Raw genomic sequence first — 9,236 nt, forward strand, 5'->3', positions numbered from 1 at the left:
TGGAAGAGGTGGAAATAAACTTTGCACATCCTTCAAAGGAAGGTAAGAGTGAATCTTACAAATGGCCTTTGGCAATTACGTCCAAAAGCCAGAAAGCACTACAAGGAAGCACTTGCTTTATTACATTCAGATTAATCATGAAGTACACATGAATACGAACAGTACATCAAAGGAAAGGCTCTCTTACATCAGTAGTTACAAATGGACTTACAAATATTGGACATTCCATAGGTAGGTTAATGTCATGAGAATTGAGAGGAACTCTGGAGATACAATTCATGCAAATACACTTCAACCATTTCTCCACCATAACATCATCGAAATATTCATATCTACATTACACAAACACATGTATATGAACATAATGGTACTTTGAAATTCACAGGACGGTATCGCAGAAGTGGGACAAAATTGAAATAAATCAAAAAGCGAAGTTTCGTTAAAGATATTCATTCTAACCTTATGTCAAAAACAAAATTTAATCAGATATGGGAGAATTCTCATGATCCTCTCATAAACTACAATCATTCCAAGTATGTGACAAAGATAGATTTGGATCTTAACTATACAAAACTTGAAAACAGAACATGATAATATTAACATTGCATAATGATTTAAATTCAAAGTTGTTCTTAAGACAGCGCATGCTGTGGAAAATATCCAAGGAATGCTCCTATGGTTTAACATGTGGCAAGGACAAAATTTGAGGGATGCTTTGCGAAACTTTTGCTACCAGGAGGAAAACCATTCCCCGCATCCACCCTCACTTCGAGCGCTGCTCTGAGAAAGAAAATCTGGATTTAAAAAATTACTCTGTATACTATTTCTTGCTGAGGTATAAGTTTGTATAACAGGACATTTCTTGTAACATTACTATTATTCATTAGATTTGATCACATGTAAAGTCATTTTTCACAACTTTCAAACAAGATTCAGAATTGTATGGAAGACAATGAGAGAAATTAGCAAAATTTACAGAATGCATGAAATATTGAGCAACTGGCACATTTTTCTACATCAACTATCAAACAATAGGTTCCTTTCATTCAATAGTAGCATTGCAAGTTGTAAATCTTGAACACCACCATTTACCCTTGAAAGATGACGTCGAATTTCTTATTCATTACATTTGCCAAATCATTTTCTTTTTAATTTAGAATTTTTAACATTTTTTGTGGGGGAAATGCGGGGGTGGAGCCTGCACCTGGAACTACTCATTTTTTTAAAAAGAATAATCAGCATGTAATCCAAGTTCAACATTAACATTTAAAGAAAATTTAACTTCTCTACCAAGGTTAAAATACATAGAATCCAGACATTCCCACATCTGGAGCATATTTGTATCTAGTACTGAAGAACAACTTCATGATCATAAGGTAATATAAAAACTCTGGAAAATCTTTGAGATACCAACATTCTAAATTTCATATTTGAAGTAGCATATGCTTTGGAAACTAATCTAATGTTAAGGCTTGCATCAGATTTGATGCAAACAAATTATTACAAGTTTTTCTGAATAAGGTAAGATTTTTATTCCAAATTAAAATTAACAAATTTGCAAAACAATTAGCTGGTAGCACATTTGTTAGGCGCTGGTATTTGCGGCATTTGGTTGTCAATCTAGCTTAGAGGACTTGAGCAGTGTTTTGGCACCAGCACTCTCAGTGTTCCGAAGTTTTGTCCCACTTTTGGATCGCCTGTCCCACTGTACCAGACAAGTATCACATAATAATCATCTCTTGTGAAATCACAACATATTACAGCACCATACAGCGGATATGGTCTTCATACACAGGTGAAGGTAATGGTGATACTATTGTGCACAATGTGGTTTGGATGTTTAAGTCAATACATATGCTTGTATTTTAGCTGTCGTCAAGTCGCACATAGTCAAATTACACTAAAAAAAGATTGCAACAATGTTACAAACATGTCCCTGCTTCCAATATATAATATTCTGTTCTAATCTGAAGAATGCCATCACGTAGACAAATAACGTCACTTGAAGAAAGGTAGACTACATCCAAGTGCCGTCATCCAATTTTGTCTGCAGATCTAACCTGCACCTCCCACTGAGCGCCTAGAAAAAAAATAACGAAGGAATTTACTTCAATGAATTTTATTTCAATTGAAATGTGTTTAAGTATAATTTATGTCAATAGCATATTTATATGATTTGTATTTACATACAAATGTGAGTACACTGAGTTAATTTCTTATAATTTATATTTTGTGAGAACTCAAATAACTGTGTAATTTGTTTCAAGCAGAAAATTAAAGGTTGTGACGTTCCTTTCTGGAGTTCGCCACTGGATCACTACGTCACGGTAGCTAGCCAATCTCCCTGTGCGGCGGAGTTATGAGACTCTCCTTAATGTTATGCTACCCTGAGCATTTTCAGGACGTAACGATTAGAAAAAGAATAGCTTCTTGCCATTTTATAAATTTAATAACACATTTTACCTTTAAACAATCACTGCAAAATAACAACGATATTCACAAATACAATCACATTTCCATTAAGCTGTGGCTTTTCCTTTATAACAGTGTTTTTCACAAAATTAACATCATCTCACGCAACTCAACTTACTTTTCGCCTTTTTCACGCACTGTTGTCCTGGCAACGGAATCAATAAAAGATTGGACAGTTCTACAAATGTTTATAAACCGGAAATCACTTCCGCTTCCGATATTGCGTGTAACAAATATACAGCAAAAATTACAAATTTAAATAAACACAAACAACAATATTGAAACTAACAAATAAATCAACAGATTTCTGTGAAATAAACAGAAAACAAATAAAATATTACATATGACAAAATAAACAAAGCATATCAAGGTTTTGAACGTAATATTGTTTCATTTACATTATTAACAATTTTTTATTGCCTATGTCAATATATTTTTCATGATTAATAGAACTAAACCTACACATAAAATGAAAAAAAATATTAACGGACAAAGTTTTCAAATCGACAACATTTGATATTTTAACTTTTCACTACTTCATACATATTTTATTTACTATTAACAATCTTATCTCAATACTGATTACTAACAAGTGTTAAATGAGTCAGTTTCCTAATATTAAGCCAAGTAAAGCAGATGGTCCAATGTTTCATGTCAGATTGAGGCACGGTGCAGACCGGGGCCTCCGAGATACTTATACTTATGTATGGGCCTCACACCAGCTTCCGTGACGTCACAGGATTGGTCAAGTATAGTCCATTTACAACATTTAACAAAGTGCATTATAAGAGTATAATATTTAGTTTTCTGAGTGAATAGTCCTCTCTTATTCGTTCAGAACGTTGCTTTCACCTGAAGAACATTTCAAATGATAAATGACATTGGAAAATATGTAAATAATATTGATAAAGGTAAAATCCAATCTTTACCATTCTGCATAAAGTACCTTTATTTTTCAAATTACCAATGGAAAAAAGGCGATGTAGATAAAATTTCATCCTACATTTGCAACTTACTGTAAGTTCGTAAAGAATTATCGTCGTTAGTATATAATTGCTATTAAATTGCTGTGGAATGAGAACGTACTGTCCAAGTTATGTATGCAAGATAATTTTGTAAAAGTTTATGTACAGATGGTTGAGGAAAGAGCTTGTAAGATTAGAATTTCTTATTAAATAAGCTTTCCAACTTTCGAAACTCAATTCCCGTGTCTAATTTGATAAATGTTTAATTTTCTAGACATCTGGAAAATATTTGGATGCACAAGTTCCCGTGGTTTAGTTGTAAGTTACATTTTTTTTAATTATTGTTCGCATCAAAATCTTACAAGCAAACGAAGAGAGAAAGTGTACAAATACTAATGCATCAAACGTACTAGCTTAACCCATTCGCAATACCTAGAGGCTAAGAACACAAATCTTAAATGACCTAACAGTAATTCAAGCCTAGGGATTTGTGATCACACGGAAAATGAAACTCGTTGAGAATATTATTGCAACTTGCAAACAACTTACTTTAATTAAGAAGTCCAAAGCAAAAAGAAATAGGAGACAATAAACCTCATGCTCTATCAGGAGATTATTGTTAAAAGAATATCGTATTCTAAAATCCTTATAATTACGTATATCCCTTTTCGGTAAACAAACTAGATAATGGTAAAAACCAAGATAAGTTATTTTTCAGGATAAGGCGTAAGTTTTAATATATATCAGCGTGTGTTTCATTCATCCCTAACAACGACAATTTACTTCTAACTGTACCTGAACATGTACTGAAATCGTGTCATGCAATATTTTCTGACATGTAAGTTGATAATTAGATTTTCCCCTTGTACTTGTGATATTTAGAACAGGTTGAGATAATATCTCGCTATCCTACTTTTCCACAGAGCATAATGTAAATAAAGCAAATGTGTTACATGAAATCACAATGTACTAATCGTTATTCTTTAGGATAGTAAATTTTCACTTTAACAACTTGTCTACATTGTCAAAAACCTTAAATGTTGGTGACACAAGTGCACGTTTTTATATAGTTCGCTAACTATACATTGCAATAATCAAAGCGTTTTTGACATAAATAATCGACAAAGGGAAAATATAACATCGATTACTGAGTAAAAAAGTACAAAATTATCCACGTTGTATTTGTGAAATACATAGGCTAATAAAATTGAACAAAGTAGTAAAATTCTATAGATCTATATTATATTTCTTTCACCTCATGTATATCATGAAGCACATAATTCTTGTAAATTGGAACATAGCATGAAGAGGTAAGTTAATATCCTCCACTGTGACTAGAATGTAAATGTGTTAAAGCCACATTGTGTGCACTTTGAACTGCACAATTTGAGACGACGTATGAACAATAATACGGACATATAAATAACAATCAACATTTTTTCGTGTGATTTAAAGGAATATTATAGTTACAAGTTCGGCATCCATGTAATTAATATTACCAGTCAGCTCTGTTCACAAATTCTTAAATGTCGTATACTTCGCACTGATTGAACACAGACTTCTTTTACTAACATATAATTAAATGTACTACATACAAACGCATAGATTTACTTGTAACTGATCAGGAGACAACTATGTTTAATTTGCGATAAGAATTATTGTTCTTACTTTGAAATTAATAGATTTACAGGATCTCTTTATCGTACAAATCGCTCATTCAAATACATGTATTTCACCAAAACACACGACTAATCTTTTAACGTCATCAGTCCTTTGACGTCATCAGGTTGCGGCCAGTATACGGAGTATACACGAAGTATACGCATCTCTGAGGCCTCGTGCAGACCCGATTAGCCTACCTGTGCATAAAGTGGACTAACAAACTAAACAAATGAAGCAAACTGAAAATAAACACTCAGTATACCATCTAACATTCAAATGCGAAAACTAGCATCCTTTCTCTGATTAAGTGATTCCATACATTTTCATAGGCAGAAGGAGAGAGCACCTATAACTTATTTCAAACTCGATCTGCTCTAAAAAGGAAGACATTACTTTCCCCAACTTCCAGTAAGCTGTAGTTGCTTTTGCAGCATGCAAGTGCAATGTGTTCCATGAATCTGGGCTTGTTCCAGTGAACAAACGGGACAATTGAACTGATATACTTCATATCACTTTAAGCCGATATTTTCTATACTTTGTGATATCGAGAGAAAGGACTGTTTGAAAATGATTACATTGCTGGTGTAACAAGTCATCCTTGTATCTATTACAGAGGTATCTACAGTTGATACACACGCCAAATTTTCTTCTTAACTATTACTTTGTATCTTATAATACTTATAATTATAGACTTACATTAGCCGAAAGCTGCCAATATCAGTTATAACAACGTGAAATACATCTCCGTTGTTCATGAATCATGTTTCTATATCCATCTAATTGATGAGTCTGTTGATGGTGTTCCTCTCTTGGTCCTCGAAGTCCGATAGCATGAACATCGGCGATGAATCACCTTAAAAAAAATATACAATTGTATTGATTATAATTGAGGATATACATAACTCCTACAATTATACATTGAAACCGTTTAAATTGTGTGTTTTGTTACAATTGACGATAATCATGATAAATGTTTGTTAGTGCACAATAAACATTTACTAATAGTTCGTTCAGTACTTAAATTATACATTAACGATTAATGTGACCACAATTTTTGTAAAAAAATAATAATCTTTTATTTAAAAATAAGTATTTCCAAGATGTAACAAACAATTGTGATTGTGGCATAAATGGTATGATTTGCAAAATCTCGGTAAACGCACAAGAGAGTTACCAGTGATATGGTCTTACCACAAGGTACGAAACATCGGGTTATTACTCAAACAAAATAACTGTATTTCATGCTTTCATTCATGAAAGAAGCACACACTCTTTTCAAGCTATGTGGACTAAAAATATTGGCTTTATATTTCCTGGTAAATTTACCAATAAACTGAGTAGTTCTACTTACTCACTGATCCTATGCTCAGCTTTCTCAGTTTTCATCCATTGAAATCTCAGAATTCAGTCGCACACCAAGTAGAAGAGATATGGACGGAATGAAAAACTGTATGGAAGATTAAAAAAACATTGGGATTTTGTTAGCAATGCAGACGAATGCAACACAACTCATAAGTTATGAAAATCCAATGTATATTTTTTTTAACAACTTCATAACATACTGCTTAACTTATGAAAAATAACGAATACATTTTGAGCGAATCAAGTGATGACGGGATGAATAGTTTAATAATTACTTTTCTACGTCTGTACGCCCATTCTTTAATGTTTCTTCCGAGTAATATCGGCCGGCTGATGTCAAATTGAAGACTCCGGCCTCCCTCGGAAGGAATAAAGATGGCCGTGGTTGACCACGAATTTCAAACAATGCCAGAAAGGCTTTCAATTGTAAAATTTGAAGCAATGTAAGTTTCAACAATTCTAAAGGAAATGTGAAAACACTGTTTTATATTAATGAGTTAGTTATATCAGAACGGCTGAAATTATCCAATTCAGAATTTTTAAACTGACGAAAATTGTAGAATTATACATATTCCCTCAATATATCAAATTATAAAGGTTTATTCGGAATTTAGAACTAATTAAATCGAGAGGATAATAACTAATCAGAAATGGTTGCCAATACGGAATTAGTTTGTGTAGGACAGGACAATTATAACATTGTGTTTACCAAAACAACAAATCCAAAATTCTTGACATTTTCATGACATTTTCTTCACCTTTTCCCCCTTTTTCTTAACAGTTATTTAATCGCGCCCCTACTTATAGCCTATATAGTTGGAAATTAACAACATATACGAGGGGGGGCTGGAAAGTTCGTGAAATCACCCAGAAGGAATACAGCTGGAACAACCATTTTAATACATTTTTCAAGGTATTCCCCCCGAAGCTCAATACACGTTTCACAACAATGTTTCAACATTTGTAACCCTTTCAAATAGAAGGTTTTGTCCTGCCATGCAAAACAGCCCTCCACCTCCTCAACCAGTGCCTCTTCGGATGGAAAATGTGTGCCCTTGAGATGTTTTTTGAGGTTTGGAAAGAGGTGATAGTCGGATGGGGCGATATCAGGGGAATAGGGTGGGTGGGGTACACAGGTAAAGCCCAGATCCGCCAGCAATTGCATGGTTTGATGGGCCTTGTGCGAGGGCGCATTGTCCTGGAGAAATTGCACACCACGGCTCACTTTTCCCCGACGTTTTTCCTTCAGAGCCGCCTTCAATTCAATCAAATATTGGGAATAAACAGCAGCACTGATGTTTTCACCCTGTTTAAGATATTTTATGAGGATGACACAGTCCTTATCCCAAAAGACCGATGCCAGAACCTTCCCTGCTGACCTTTGACTTCGGAACTTTTTCGGTCGAGGAGACCCACTGTGGCGCATCTCCATGGGTTGCTTTTTAGTCTGTGGATCATAATGGTGAATACATGTTTCATCTTCAGTCACCAGACAGCGCAAAAAATCATAAGGGTGTTGAAATTTGCGCACGATCTCCCGTGACATCTGCACTCGTGTTCTCTTCTGGTCAGCATTCAGACATTTTGGGTTCCATTTCGCACTGAGCTTCCGCATGTCCAGATACTCTGATATTATGACACCCACACACTCACGCAATATCCCCAGATACGCAGCAATGGTTTTGGTGGATATGCGCTTATCCTCCATGAACATGTCGTGCACTTTGACAATGTTTTCCCTAGTCACTGCACTTGCAGGCCTGCCAGAGCGGGGTTCATCTTCAGTCTCACCATGTCCAGTCCTAAAACGCCTCACCCATTTGGCTACTGTTGTATATCCTGGGGCATGTTCCCCCAAAGTCTCATGCAAAGTTTTATGGATATCCATGGGGGATTTGTCTTGCAACACGAAAAACTTGATGACACTGCGAAGCTCATTCTTCTCAAATTTCCTTAGGTCCTCCGCCATCTCTTCTTACTGAACGTGAAACAAAAAAAATAACAATGACAAAAGGATCATATGCAGGATAAGAGGTTTACAATATATGCTCTTTCTAATGGCTACAACAATTTGTTTCAATTTTTATTTCTTCTGGGTGATTTCATGAACTTTCCAGCCCCCCCTCGTATTTTTATTCAATGCAAAACCACTACCACAAGGACGGTTAAGATGAAAAGTGAAGCTGCACTTTAATAAGAGATTTAGACTTGCTTTAATTATTAATGCATGCAAAAATTAATGCTTCAGACTTCATCCTGGATGGATAATGACCGCAATACTTTAATATTTTTACAAAACTTCACGCATACAAGATTGTAATTATTAAGAAACAAAGTGAAAAAAATCTTAACTGCAACTCAATACAATTTTTACGTTTCCAAATATTCAATTTTATCAAAAATCCCAGTACAGGTTTATAACATTGTAAATTCACTACTGTTGAAAACATTCTTGACCACAAGCATAATTCCTTGACCTACGTGTTGATTTCTTGACTTGTAGAAACCCTGTTCTAGGTTTAGAAATAGAAATTAAACTATCGTTTTTATTCGAACAATCAAAGATTCTTGAATTCTTAATATTTTCCAACAAAGAATAATTGAGAATTTCATTTGAATATGATAATTTGTCCAGCATAGTTAAATAGGAAAGATATGTAAAGGTATCGAAACTTTGACCACATGCAGCGAAAAGTCAATCTAAGATTCAGTACTCTGCATATATTAACTTTTATTTTATTCTGCTTTACGAAATAATAATTACCTATCATTTTA

The sequence above is a fragment of the Lepisma saccharinum genome, chromosome 22, assembly GCF_977018435.1.
Source record: "Lepisma saccharinum chromosome 22, izLepSacc3.1, whole genome shotgun sequence".
NCBI lineage: Eukaryota > Metazoa > Arthropoda > Insecta > Zygentoma > Lepismatidae > Lepisma > Lepisma saccharinum.